Source organism: Vombatus ursinus, unplaced genomic scaffold (genome assembly GCF_900497805.2).
Source record: "Vombatus ursinus unplaced genomic scaffold, bare-nosed wombat genome assembly UNPS02014786.1, whole genome shotgun sequence".
NCBI classification, from domain to species: domain Eukaryota; kingdom Metazoa; phylum Chordata; class Mammalia; order Diprotodontia; family Vombatidae; genus Vombatus; species Vombatus ursinus.
The window spans coordinates 50031303-50044703 of NW_020954564.1; the positions used below are offsets into that span (position 1 = coordinate 50031303).

The window sequence follows — 13401 nt, forward strand, 5'->3', positions numbered from 1 at the left end:
GTGTGTGTGTGTGTGTGTGTGTGTGTGTGTGTGTGTGTGTGTGTGTGTGCGCGCGCGCGCGCATGTGTTATGTTTATAAGTGTGCATATCTTGGGAAGGCAGGACTTGAGACTTTGCAGAGCATGTGTAGTACCTCCTATGGTTGTTCCAAGATGGGTCCACTTTGTTCTGAGGGGGCTTCTCGAGGAATGGACTACATTTCCCAGAGGATCCTACTGCTCCCAGGTAAGAAGTTCCAGAGCAGGTTGGTATGTGGTGGGAGATTTAGTTCCCCAGCTGGCCTGAGACAGGAACCTGATAAAAGAGTCATGGAAGAAACTGGCTATATTCTGACTTAGCCCAGTGGCTAGCTCTATATCCTGTGCTACCAGATCATATGGAAGAGAGGGGGACAGCGGGGATGAAGGATGGGGCATTCTTTGGGGTTGGAGCTTGTCTTATATGAGGGGCTGCTTGGTTAAGACTCCAGGCCCATAGTGTTTAGGGTTTGCTCCTTCAGCTCATCCCTCAGTGAGAGCATAGGGGGTGGGGTGAGAGGAAGAGTGGGGATATTTGTACCTGGATATATTTGATTTGGAGTCTGGCATTTCCAAAAAGAGCCTGAAAAGGCTCTGGATGCCACATGCAATGATATATAAAAGGTCTTATGGAGGGGAACTGCAGGATTGGAGAAGGGTCAGTGTTGTCCAGGCCTTTAAAAAAGAAGGAAGGCAGATCTTGAAAACTCTAGATCAGTGAGATTGATTTTGATTTGGGGCAAAATTTTAGTATGTATTAATGTAGAGGTGGTTATAGAATGTCTAGAAGAAGTAAGCAGTGATCACAAAGAACCATTATGACATCATCAAGAATGGGTACATTCTCTGCTGCCCCTGTAGCTATTATTTGTTTCCTTCTTTCCTCCTCTCTCTCTTTCCAGTTCTCTGCTATCTAGAGCTGGTCAACAGAGTCTCTTTCAGTGATGGCAGATGAGATCAGCAAACCTCACACCAGCCACCTGAGAGGAGACAAGATCTTTGGGAAAATAATTCATAAGGAAATCCCAGCCAACATGATTTTTGAGGATGACCAATATCTTGCTTTCCATAATGTTTGCCCACAAGCCCCAACTCATTTCCTAGTGATACTGAAGAAACCCATTCCCCAGATACTTGTAACAAAGGATGATGATGAAAGTCTTCTTGGACATAATTCTTGGCAAGAAATGTGCCAGTGCTCAGGGCTTGAAGAGGGGATACCGGATGATGATCAATGAAGGTGAAGATGGGAGACAAACGGTCTTTCATATCCATCTCCATGTACTTGGAGGCCATCAAATGAAATGGCCTCCTGGATAAATTGTTGGTATAAGGAAGAATTTCCCCTTATCTAGGCAGTAAGCAGGTTCATAGCTTACAACATGCTAAATTCAATGTACTTAACTGTTTTCTGTGAAAGAGGAAATTGAGAAATCTCTTTATGATGTATGCAATAGAGAAACAGTTGACTTTTTAAAAAATCATGTCAGACTAATCTTGCTTCCTTTTTGGTAGGGTTTCTGAACTAGTAGGCTGGGAGAATGCTATAGAAATAGTTTAACTAGATTTTTTTACACAATGTTTGATAAACCAGCTTATGTGGCCTGGACACTGATACAATTAGATGGATTTGGGACCGATTATATGGTAGTTCTCAAAAAGCAGTCACTAAAAATTTGATGTTAATTTGGAAGGAGACCTCCAGAAGAGGCCCTAGGATTCTGTATGTGGTCCTACACTATTTAAAATTTTTATCAATGAATGATTTGAGTAAAAGTATAGATGATTTGCTGATCAAATTCACAAATGACTCCAAAGCTGGGCCAAATAGCTAACTTATTATGACAGAGTCAGGAACAAAACAAAACAAAAAAAAAGAAATAAGAAAAAAGGAAAAAAAGAACCTGACAGAATAGAACACTGGGAGGAAATTAATAAAATGTGATTTGGTAGGGATCAATGTGGTCATATACTTGGGTTTAAAAAACTCAACTGACCAATAGCTATCTTCAAGCATCTATGGGGCTGTCATGTAGAAGAGAATTAGCCCCAGATGGCTCTGAATAGGAGCAATGGTTGGAAATTGCAAAGAGGGAATTTTAGACTTGTGGTCAATTAGCCTGTTACCAAACATTTATTATGTGCTTATTATGTACTAGGCACTGTGCTAGGGGCTGGGGATACAAGGAAAGACAAAAACATGGTCCCTGACCTCAAGAAACTCACATTCTAATGAGGAAGACAACATGCAAAAAACTTATGTAAACAACATCAGGAAAAACTTCCTAACAATTAGAGCGGTTCAAACATGAAATGGGCTGCCGCAGAATCATAGAAGAAAAAAAAACCACTCTTGCATTTTAGCCAAATATGTCAAGAGACACATAATTTGATAAATGTGTAAGTATCTGCTTGGGGAGAAGTTCTGACCAACAAAATTCCTTCTGCTAAAACAGAAAAGACTCCCACTCTCCTTCCCCCAACTCGAATTTCATAGGAATTGGGGGAAGGGGAGATGAAATTCTACCACCATGGTAAAAACAAAAAGACATCATTTAATTTGGATTTTTAAAATTACTAAACAAAGAGATCAGTGTCAAGGCAGGCATCTTGGGAGAAGATGTCTTCTCAAAACTAATGATCTTAATCACACCCTCTTTAAGCCTGATCAATGGTAAATAAAAGGGATATTTAATTAAATATCTCTCCCTTTGGTTAAAATAAAAGATACTTCCACTTTCAATTTGACCACCCTAAATTATTACATATGATCTAGCTATGGGTTCAGCCTTCTTTGGGAGTTAAATATGTACCCTATTTGGATGAAATGTTTTATTTAAGGGAGATTCATTTGGTCTTTATTCCAGGTAGAACAAGGACTTGAGACTAGAATACTAACAATATTGGTTCTTAATCTTCAGAGCATAACCGAGACCTCAGTGTTGAAGGCTTCTGTGGGAGGTAGACTGTAGTGAGTTCCCACTCATTGAAGGTCTTAAAGTAAATACTCTATGATGACAAGTCACTTGTCAAGTATGAGGCAGCTAAGTGGCACAGTGGACAGGACACTGGGCATGGAGTCAGGAAGACCTGAGTTCAAATCCAGCCTCAGACCCTTACTAGCAAGTCACTCACTTAAGCTCTATTTGTCTCAGTTTTCTCAACTGTGAAATGAGAATAATAACAGTAACTATGTCCCAGGGTAAATATTTTATTTTCCCCCTATTACATGTAAAAACAATTCTAACACTTGTTTTAAAAATTTTTGAGTTCCAGATTCTCTTCCTCCTTCCCTTATTCCCCTCCCCCCGACATTGAGAAGGCAAGCAATCTTATTAGTTTATACATGTGCAGTCATGCAAAACGTATTTCCATGTTAGTCATGTTGTGAAAGAAAACACAGACAAAAAAACTCAAGAAAAATAAAAAAAGTAAAGAAAAAGTATACTTCAATCTGCATTCTGATTCCATCAGTTCTTTCTCTGGAGGTGGATAGCATTTTTCATCCTAAGTCCTTCGGAATTGTTTTGGGTCATTGTATTGCTGTGAGAATAACTAAGTTGTTCACAGTTGATCATCATAAAACATTGCTGTTACTATATATAATGTTCTCCCAGTTCTGCTTATTTCACTTTGTATCAGTTCATTTAAGTCCAAGTTTTTCTAAGAGCATCCTGCTCATCATTTCTTATAGCACAATAGTATTCCATCACAATCATATACAATAACTTGTTCAGCCATTCCCCAATTGCTGTACATAACCTCAATTTCCAATTCTTTGCCACCACTGAAAGAGCTGCTATAAATATTCTTGTGCATATAGGTCCTTTTCCTTTCTGGTTTTTTTTTTAAATCTCTTTGGGATACCGACCTAGCAGTGGTATTGCTGGAACAAAAGGTGGTTTTATAGCCCTTTGCTCATAGTTCCAAATTGCTCTACAGAATGGTCAAATCAGTTCGCAACTCTACCAATAGAACATTAATATCTCATTTTTCTCACCTCCCCTCCAACATTTGTCATTTTCTTTTTCTGTCATATTAGCTAATCTGACAGGTGTGGGGTGGTAACTCAGAGATGTTTTAATTTGCATTTCTCTAATAGTGATTTAGAGCATTTTTTCTTATAGCTATTGATAGCTTTGATTACTTTGTCTGAAAACTGCCTGTTCATATCCTTTGACCATTTATCAATTGAAGAAGGGCTCTTATTTCTATGAATTTGACTCAGTTCTCTTTATATTTGAGAAATGAGGTAAGTCTTTATCAGAGAAACTTAATTTTTTCACAGTTATGGTTGCTAACTATGTATTTCCCTCCATCCTATTTCCCCGCTGTCTATCCTACTCTCTCCTTTCACCCTGTCCATTCTCAAAAGTTTTTGTTTCTGACTTTTACCTCCCCCAATCCACCCTCCTTTCTATCAGTAATACCCCATCCCTCTTCTCTTATCCTCTTCCTCTCCTTCTTTCCTATATGGTAAGATAGATTTCTACATCCAACTGAGTGTGTATGTTATTGCATCTTTGAGTCAATTCTTCTTCTTCTTCTTCTTTTTTTTTTATAGAAGCCCTTTATTAGCAGAATTGCATCTTCAGAAAATTGTGAAACCATTCACCTGGACCAGGTCTAGTTCCTAACAAAGGTTGGGCTTTCCCTAACACACAAATAACCAACAACTTTGAACTTGCCAACACTTAATTACCACCTCCCAACAAGGAACGAAGAAGGCTTATTGTATGAAATAAGCGGGATGGGGGGGGTGTAGGGGGGTCAACAGGTTACTTCTCTGATTGTGAGTTTGATAAATGAGCACAGTCAGCTGCGCATAATCTGGCTGAGACAGCTCCTGATTAGCAGCCCTGGAGGCTTACACTGAAGGCTTGCAAGTCTTACATCCCCACAACAACCCTGTGAGGTAGGTGCTGTCTTATAACTCCTTAGAACACAAAACAAAACACAGAGAGGTTATGGTGATGGCTTATTCATGGCAGGGCTTGAGCTTGGTTTTTCTTCTTGACAGGAATGACTTGTTTCATTAAGATCTCTGCCTCTTAAGCATAACCTCAAACATACAAATGTTACACAGAGATGCAGATAACAGTTATTTAAACTATATCACAATACACTGTACCCAAATGCCTGGATGCAATTTACGAAAACATTTAAGGGCAAGACAAATTTAACAGTTTGTTGGGGTTTGTTTTGTTTGTTTGTTTTTGGATGTCTGCATCTTGGCAGACAGCTTCCAAAATGGGAGGGCAGTAGTGGTAATTTACTTCTTATTGGGGGCAATGAGGCGACTGAGTGATTGATTGATGGATGGATGGATGGATGGATGGAAGGATGCCATGGTAAGGGGGGGAGGTGGTCTTGGTGTAGAATGTCTTTCATTGCTCTGGCCATTCTTTATAATCCAAGCTTGGTTCTTCTCCAGTGTCTCTTTTTTGAGTTGTACCTGATCTTATTTCCAGTTTTCATTCAAATCCATTGAGGGATGGGATGATTCTGCTTCTGTTTCTTGGCCAGGAACCTCTTGATTCTGAATGTTTTATGAGAGGACATGTTGATGAGATGACAGCTGAGCTTTCACCATGATAAAGCTGAGTCAATTTTGAGGAGAGTAAGGTTCAATTGCTTCCTCCACTTCACTCATCTGCCCCTCCACTGTAAAAGCTTTTTTTGTGCCACTTTTGTATCAGATGATTTACTGCATTCTATCTCTCTCTTTCCTCTTCTCCCAATGCATTCCTCTTTCTCATCCTTTAATTTTATTTTTTAAGATAATCATTCCTTCATATTCAACTTTCACCTGTCCCCTCTGTCTATGTATACTCCTAACTGCCCTAATAATGAGAAAGTTTTTAGGAGTTACAAGTATCATTTTCCCATGTAGGAATGTAAACAGTATAAACCTTAATCCCTTATGATTTCTCTTTTCTGTTTACCTTCTTATATTTCTCTTGAGTCTTATATTTGAAAGTCATCTTTTATATTCAACTCTCATCTTTTCATCAGGAATGTTTGAATGTCCTCTATTTCATTGTCTATTTTTTTTCCTCTGAAGGATTATACTCAATTTTGCTGACTAGGTGATTTTTGGTTGCAATCCTGTCTCTTTTGCCCTCTGGAATATCATATTCTAAGCCCTCCAATCCTTTAATGTAGAAAATGCTAAATCTTGTATTATCCTGACTGTGGTTCCACAATATTTGAATTATTTCTTTTTGGCTGCTTGCAACATTTTCTTCTTGACCTGGGAGCTCTGGAATTTGGCTATAATATTCCTTGGGAGTTTTCATTTTGGCATCTCTTTCAAGAGGTGACTGGTGGATTCTTCCAATCTATTTTACCCTCTGATTCTAGAATATCAAGGCAGTTTCCCTTCATAATTTCTTGAAAGATGATATGTAGGCTCTTTTTTTGATCATGGATTTCAGGTAGTTCAATAATTATTAAATTCTCTCTCCTGAATCTGTTTTCCAAGTCAATTGTTCTTCCAATGAGATATTTCACATTTTCTTCTGTTTTCATCCTTTTGTTTTTGTTTTATTGTTTCTTGGTATTTCATAAAATCATTAGTTTTCACTTGCCTAATTGTAATTTTTAAGGAATTATTTTCTTCAGTGAGTTTTTGTGCCTCTTTTTCCATTTGGTCAATTCTACTTTCTAAGGAATTCTTCTCTTCAGTGGATTTTTGTACCTCTTTTACCATTTGGCCTATTCTGTTTTTTAAGGTGTTATTTTGTTCAGTATTTTTTTGTGCCTCCTTTACCAAGCTATTGACTCTTTCCTGCATCACTTTCATTTCTTTTCCCCATTTTTCCTCTGCCTCTCTTATTTGATTTTTAAAATCCTTTTTGAGCTTTTCCATGTCCTGAAACCAATTCATATTTTTCTGTGAGGCTTTGGATGTAGCAGTTTTGACCTTGTTGTCTTTTTCTGAGTTTGTGTTTTGATCTTCCCTGTCATCACAGTAACTTTCTATAGTCAGGATCTTTTTCTGCTGTTTACTCACATTTCCAGCCTCTTTCTTGACTTTTAACTCCATGCTAAAGTGGGGCTTTGCTTCTGGAATGGAGGGGGCACTGTCCCAAGCTTCAGGTTTTTTTGTGCAGTTATTTTCAGAGATAATTCTAGGGACCTGTAAGTTTGTAGTTCTTCCAAAGTGGTATGATCTAGGGAAAGGTGTGTTTACTACTCTCCTGGCCTGTGCTCTGCTCTGTGAGTGACCATAAGCACCATTTTCCATTCTGGAACTGTAACTGGGGCCCCTGCTCTACCGTGGCTACAAGCTCTGGTGTGGTAGTGCTCCTCCTTGCCCTGGGACTGAGGCCCAGGACTGTAACCCAGATCCAACTGTGGGCAATGCAACTGAGTACTGTCCCCAGTGCCAGCAAAGGTATCCCTGTAATCTCCTTCTGACCAGTTGTCTGTCCCCCTTACCACCTGTGGCCTGAGAGGTCTAGAAACCACCACTGGTGCCACTTATTCAGTTGCCCCAAGGCCCGCTTCTGGTTTGCTGGGGTGGCCTGTGCTGGACTGTACTCTACTCTCACCCTGGTACAACAGACATTTTTTGCCACTCTTTTAAGTTGTCTTACATTGGAAAATTGTTTCATTCCATCCTTTTGTGGGTTCTGCTGCTCCAAAATTTGTTTTGAGGTTTTATATAAACCTGTTTGGACGAGTTTTGGGGAGAGCTCAGGCGAGTCCATGCCTTTTCTCCATCATCTTGGCTCTACCCTTCTACCTCCCAGAGTAAATGGGTATAATTACAGTACCTACCTCTCTGGGTTGTTGTGAGGATCAAATGACATAGTATTTGTAAAGGGTCAGGTACCATATAAATGTTTATTCCCTTCCCTTCTCTTCCATTTTGTGGTGGGGATTCCTTTTGGTTACAAGTTGCACTGGTTGGCTGCTACGTCCCTTCCAACCCTAAAATTCTAATGATTGTCTCTGGAGTCCCTTCCAGTCCTTAACCTATGACCTAAGTCCAGCCACAGACCAGTCAAGAGTATGTATGGCTCAATGTGATCCATTCTCACTACAGAAGAAATAGTTTCTATGTTAAGTTCATACAGTGAGTGGCATATAGTAGGTGTTTAATAAACATAAGCTGACAGTTAAGAGTGTTATACCTGCCAGTGTGGTGGCATACTCCTATAATTCCTGCTGCTGAGGAGACTGAAATATTGTTTGAGCTCAGGAGTTTGGTGTCCACACTAAGTTTGGCAAAAGTATGGTGATCTCTGGCCCATGCTAAAAATGGAGCAAGTAAAAACTTTAGTATTGGTCAGCAATGGGATTGGGCCTTTGAGTGGCCACAGAGCTTCTAGACTGGGCAAGAAAGATGTCTTTAAAAAACAATATAACTAAGCTACTCTTCCAAACTCTCTTATTTATGTTTGTAGAACCACTTTTCTTTCAGTTTTTCAAGTGAGAGATCCCTCTTTGACAATCACTCCCATTCTTTTAGCTTCAGTTTTTTTCTTTGTCAAATGAGAGTGTTGGATTATATAATCTCCAGCTCTGATATTCTACAGTTCTGAGCTTTTAGTTTGGGATGACTTTGTCTCTTATATGGAGCCAGTCCAGTTTCAAGATCTGTCAAAGCACATATGATCTCTAGGGTCCATTCCTTTAGTAAACACTGATCGCTGACTCCACTAGGCAGCATCATAAAACAGATGAAAGAACTAGGGCTTTTTGTGCTTGTCAAGGCCTGGTTACCTTCCCTGAGAAAAGAAGCTTCTTCGTGGAAAATATTTGAATGCTGATGTAACTCTAGTCCCAAAGCCCATTGCCGTGGGATTCTCTCTTCACGGAGGGAGATAAATGCCTTACCTTGTGCTGTGTGTGTGTTTGGGTGGGGGAAGGGTGGAGTTGAGGGGGCAGATGGGGATGAGGGAGTGGGAGGGGCAGAGTTGTCCAAAACAGGAGAGTTCTAGTTTTTCCAGGACTCTCTAAGTCTTCTTTAATTGACTTGACTGAGTTTCTTTGGGCTTTGGGGGCCTCTGGCTTCCAGCTTTGAGAGAGAGAATGCCAACCCCACTTCAGTTCGCTGAAAGAAAAGATTCTGAGAAGAAGCTAACGTGAGAGGAGCTGGCAGTCTTCATCATATACCCAGCTTGCTACATTAGAGATTTTGGGGAACTTCCCCTTGAGGGAGAATCTAGGTCTCTTAAGTTACCTCACTCCCAATGGGAAAGTTGCTTTACTATGTATTGTCTGGTATACATTCCCTTATGTGTTCTTTCTCTGATTTCTGTTTTGTTATCAATTTGGAGAAATGGGTTTTATGGACATCTTATGTATATTCATTGTGGAACTGGTATTTTGTGGGAAAGGGGTCAAGCCTTGGATACAAAGCTAAGGGTCCTTCTTTCCCCAATAATGAAACAACAATCAGAAGTTAGATTAAACCTGAAAACATATCCCCTAGACTAATAATATTTAAGGGAACAGATAGATAGAATTCTAGCCTAGGAGGAGAACACAGTGGCCAAGCTTTTGGCCCCAGCCTCCTGATTCTCCTCCTGACAGGAAATAAAGTCTCACTTGAAGAAGAGTAGGGAGAGAAGGGACTGGAAATGTTTGTTCTGCCTCCCTCTGAACCATACAATGACACTCCCATGTTACATGTAGAGGACAACCCTCAAAACATTAACATCTCTTTGTCCCCAAGCTCCTGCTTCCTGGGAAGCTTGAGTTCTGCAAAACAGGCTCATTTCACCTTTACTTTAGTTATAGCTAAGTTAAATGACTTGCCCAGAGTCACATAGTACTAGCTGTGTAATCTTCTGCAAGTCACTTTACCTTCATGGGCCTCAGTTTCCACCTTTGTAAAAGAGATAATACTTGCACTATCTACCTCATAGGGTTGTTGTGAGAAAAGCACTTTGTAGCAGGCAGTCAGGTGGCTCAGTGTATAGAGCACCTGGACCTGGAGTCCAGAAGACCTGAGTTCAAGTTTGGCCTCAGACACTTAGTAGCTGTATAACTCTGAGCAAGTCACTTAACCATGTTTGCCTCAATTTCCTCATTTGCAAAATGAGTTGAAGAAGAAAATGGCAAACCACTCCAGTATCTTGGCCTAGAAAACCCCAAATGTGGTCACAAAAGTTGGACATGACTGAAAATGACTGAACAACAGTCCCAGCCTTCACCGTATCACGCTGCTTGCATGTTGCTACTTCCTTCCTCCCCCCAATTTCCAAATCTCCTTTATGTGTTGTGTTCCACCATTAGAATATAAGCACCTTGAGGACAGGTACTGACAGGCTTGTTTATATTTGTATTCCCAGAACTAAACACTGACAATGAATGAGACCCAGTTCAGCCACATAAATCAGATATTTTACTTGACAAGGAGGGGAGATGGAGTCAGATTACTCTGAGCATTGTTCTAGTTATGCAAAGCATAGCCACATACTTTTACAGGTTTCTGAATGAGTGTTACCTTGTCAACAAAATAAATATCAACAATGACTAGAACATTTTTCTGGGTTTGGTTTTATCCTGGATCAGAGAGGAGAAACAGTTCCTGATATATAGTGCTTTATAAACAATTTTGTTAACTGAAGTCACTAAGTCTTTTGCTAATACAGTTTCTTATTCAACATGGAATCAGTCTTGCTCTCCTTTCTCAACACAAAGCTTAAGATACTAATACTAATCACTTAATATATGCTTGCTCTATCTCTATTATCTCTGTATCACCTATTATTTATCTAAAAACATTATAGCTATGTGTGAGGTATTATTATTTTAATTGGAATTTAACATGGCTGTTTAATTATCATTTGAGATATATAAAATCTCAAAGTTGGAAGAGACCTCACAGGCCATTTGATACAATCCATTGCTATGTAAGAATCCTTGTCCTCAACAATCAGCGAAGTCCTGGCTCAATTTTATGTGTCTACCTCCCCATCCACTTGATGAGATTACAAGGTATGGACCTTTGTCAGAAGGGCTTTTCCCATGGACCTAAACTTGTGTTCTAACCTCTTGTTAATAGGACACAAGGAAAATCTCTAATTGGTCCTCAGTGACTTAGACTGCCTCTAAGGTGATTGGAAGAGGAGAATTAAGGGAGACAGACTCTTGTCAGAAGTGATGCCTTTTCCCCTTTGTTTATAAAGATGATTTATGAAAAAGTCCAGCTTTTCTTTTCTTTTTTCCCTCATCCCTTACCCTTCTTTGGACTTCCAAACCAACAACGAAGGGTGAGGAATTTCTTCTTCTCCCACCTTCACTCAGGAGCAGAAAATGGCAGCTGGGAGTAGAAACGCATGGGGAGCGTGGAACTGGTGGAACTGAGAGGAGAGTTCATGGACACGGACTTTCTGGCTCCCTTCTGCCTCTCTCTTTCCATTTTCTAAGCACAGTTCAGAGACCAGCATTCCTGAGAACAGTTGTGACCGGCAAATTCTAGGGCAGCAGTTTGGTCCAACGGAAAGACCACTGATTCTGGAGTTGGTATTCAAATCTTGCCTTTGACATTTACTATGTATACGACCTTGGGAATATCGCAACTTCTTGGGTCTCAGTTTCATCTTTAAATTGCAGGAATTGGACTAGATGGCCTCTGAGGTACCTTTCGGATTTAGATCAAAGATTCTAGAGCTTCCAAGAGTTCTCTTAAGCTTGAGACTTTCTAGGTTTAGTAATTTGGGCATCAGCCTCGCAAAGGGAAAAGATTTTCTGAACATCTTGCTTCTTTGAGAAGGAAGAGAGCCGTCCTGTAACTGAAGGTCTAAAGCCATGGCAGGGGATAGGGGTGGAAGTGAGAGATGTGAACTTCGACAATCTTGCTGTCTTGTGAGTTGCTTACACAGGGTAGGTCCTGGGTAAATGAGGAGTCTTTGTTCATTATGTCATTACCTTATTTTGGAATTTAATGAGCTATTTGGGTGTTTAATCTTTCTGTATTTGTTTATGGGCTCCTTGGGAGTCCTTTGTATCTTAAACATTTTTCTGGGATGGATTAAATGAGGGCTGTCCCCTACCTAAAGCCCATGTTATGCATTAAGTGGGAGAAATCTAGACATAAGCCATACTTATTGGTTCATGAAATTTCCCACGGCTTTTCTGATTCAGGACAAGGGCTATGGAGAGATTGTGACCCCTTGGAATCAGTTTCCAGTATTGAATTGAGTCTATGTGAACCCAAAGTACTGGAGAGCTAGAGAAGAGACATAAATTCTATGATGCATTTTGAATAGAGTAAAAATATCATATAATCAAATCATAATTATAGATTTAGATCTAAAAGGAATTGTGGAGGTTATTTGGTCTAACTCCTTCATTTTACAGATGAGTAACTCTGAACCAGATTAAAATGTGATTGGGTACTATTTAACACAATATGTAAAAATACAATGAAACGCAGGTAATGTTAATATGTGGTTTTCCGAGTCAATATGAAGCCTATAGGGATCCTTATGTAGAGTTTACCAGCACTTGATTTTATTAGAGTTTGATACCTCTAGAGTAGAGGAAACCTAGGTGGAGTCTGCCATGCACAATGTATTTTGCAAAAGGACTCCATAGATTAAAACACTACTGGGGAAGTCAGCTCAGGAACTATGGGAGATACTCAAGAAAAAAATTCTGAAGATCTGAAAAGAAACAAATGTCATGAAGGGGAAAAATGGGGTTTATCAGAATAGACCAATATGAATGCACACGGTAATCACCAACTAACATATTTTAAGGAAACATAAGATATAAACAAGGCATGAATATAAGAGCATGATATGTTCCTGTAAAAACAGTGTTAGTGGAATCAGCCATGATTCCAGAGGATTGATGATGAACTATGGTACCTACCTCCTAATAGAGAGATGGTGGATTTAAGATGCAGAATAAGACATACATATTTCGACATGGACAACAATGTGATTATTCTTTTGCATCACTATGCATATTTGTTACAGGAATTTATTTTTATTTTTAATTGGGGTCAAGAGGGAGAAAAATAAATCTTTGTTAATTAAAAAATGAAATGGAAAAAAATGAAAATATTAGGAGTACTAAAAATCACAGTGATTTGAAGCTAATTAGTGAGGGGAGATGAAGCCAACAAAAAGGTATATATATATATATATACATACATATGTATCATAGTAATACATTATGTATTGTTATATATAATACATAATACTATTTATTATTTAATATATGTACATAGGAGCAATTTGATAACTGATGACAGAGAGACAATAAAACTGCTTAATTCTTATTTAGTTTCTGTTTCCTCAATCAAGGAGAATGACTTTTGCCCTGGAGATGACAGAGCAAAAATGACTAGCAGGGAATTGATACCCAGGATAAGTAAGGAGATAATAAACACCTAGCTGCCCTTGATGAATCATCG

General features: G+C 39.3%; 2 pseudogenes; one reads left to right on the top strand and one right to left on the bottom strand.

Moving 5' to 3' along the window:
* The first annotated feature begins 961 nt into the window (after positions 1–961).
* Positions 962–1337, top strand: LOC114046818 (annotated as a pseudogene).
* Positions 1338–5341: 4004 nt separating this feature from the next.
* On the bottom strand, positions 5342–5601 carry LOC114047362 (annotated as a pseudogene).
* Between the last annotated feature and the right edge of the window lie 7800 nt (positions 5602–13401).